Source organism: Phyllostomus hastatus, unplaced genomic scaffold (genome assembly GCF_019186645.2).
Source record: "Phyllostomus hastatus isolate PE091 unplaced genomic scaffold, TTU_PhHast_1.1 phas_scaffold_60, whole genome shotgun sequence".
In the NCBI taxonomy this organism is placed as follows: Eukaryota; Metazoa; Chordata; class Mammalia; order Chiroptera; family Phyllostomidae; genus Phyllostomus; species Phyllostomus hastatus.
The window spans coordinates 11,173,065-11,174,833 of NW_025334038.1; positions in this window are offsets into that span (position 1 = coordinate 11,173,065).

Consider the following 1,769-nt stretch of genomic DNA (forward strand, 5'->3'; position numbering starts at 1 on the left):
AGTAAAGAGACTTAGTCAAAGAGGAGAATTGAACTCTGATTCAAGTTACAGTGAAAAGAACAGATGAATAAAATTCAAGTGAACTAGCTTTTAGGCTGACACTCATAAATCTCATTTAGGGTGAGCCAATATTTTTCCCTGAGTTCCAGTAGGCATAGCTCTTTCTACCAGTGTAGAATCTTACTAGGTAACTCTGATCTAGCAAATGCTAATGTAATCAGAGGAGATCTTGGATTGAATCTTAATTCTTGATCCCTGCAGTTGATTAAAAAATATTTCTGCTGTAATAGAGTGTGTGTTGCTATGAGATTACTGACTCAGTCATTGAAGCAAATAGGTAAGCTCTGTCATGTCTATCAGAGTGAGATGAACCATTAGGTTAGCCTCTAACAAAACTGCTTAGAGAAGACAAACCATTATGTTTTGTGGTCAGAGATGACATTAGTTATGGTGACTTTTGAGAACACTGACAATGTGACATATCACAAATTCTTTTTCAATATATTTTTAAAATCTTTCCAATTATTACAATGTTATAACTTCATTATAAAATATTTTGAAAATACAGAGATATAAACTTATTCAGAAGCTTGCTCCTCTAAAAGAAATATAGTATTCATTTTGGCTGCATTTTCTTATGGGCTAAAAAATTTTGTGTGTTTCAGGTGGTTGTCCATTAAAAATTCTTAAAGTCCACCACATGTAGCCTCTATGCTGTTGTTCACCACCTAGCAAGCAACTCAAATGCCGTTTTAAAGCTGTTCCTTTCTCTCCTTTTTTAAAAATCTCTGTCTCAGCAGATGACCTCACTTCCTACTGTAAAAAGACCATAGATACTACTAGCTCTTGATGGTTTATTGCCTTTGGTTTAACACATCACAGTTGCCTCCTATCCTTTCATTTCTCCCGTCACCTTTAAAATGAAAGAGGATCTTCTTCTACAGAACTAACCTTCTATGTGTACTCTGATCTCCATCACTTTCTGTCCCCTGAGCAACTTTCCACCTGTTTCCTGGTCCCCATATTCAATGACCTTTTCCCCCTAGTGAGCTAACTCTCCATCTGTTATCTGGTTTCCAAGCCTCCTCAGATGGTTCACATCCATTGATATATACAGGGTGAGATTATCTGTCCCAACCCTCCCCCCTCCAAAACCCTATCCTTATAATAACATCCGGGATTCCTAGTTGAGTTTGTAAAAAATTCAGGTGTGTCCTTGTACAAATGCATGAAAAAAATGTAAATTTCTCTACTTTTCTGTAATACCTCTAATTATTAATATAAGTCCTTATGCTGTCAGATGTACATAATTCAAACTCAAGTGCAAAAGGCTGAAACCCACTCCTCTCTAAATAGCAAGTGTTGATAAGGAAAAAAAACGAGATAAAGACATCAGAGATAGAGAACTTTCTGGGTGCCAAAAGCTAGAGGTTGGGGGAAAGTTAGCAGAAAGGGACTCTGTTGTCTTTGAGGATGAACTTGAAATCATTCACAGCTCAGGGTCATCCATATTCATTCATGCCCCCAACCTACTCTTCCAGGAGGGGGTGGTCCCCTTCTATCATCTGGGGATGGGCATAGCCAGGAGAGGCTTCACAGAGGAGGTGATGTTTAAGCTAAGTATTCAGTAATGGATAGGTGTACACTTGGCAGGAAGGAGGGCAGGAAAATATCCTTCCAGGTATTAGAGGTCAAAGAATTCATAAATACAGATAAAAGGGAAATACGTCACATTTGAGGAGACACAAAGTGTTTCCTGTGGTTGGACA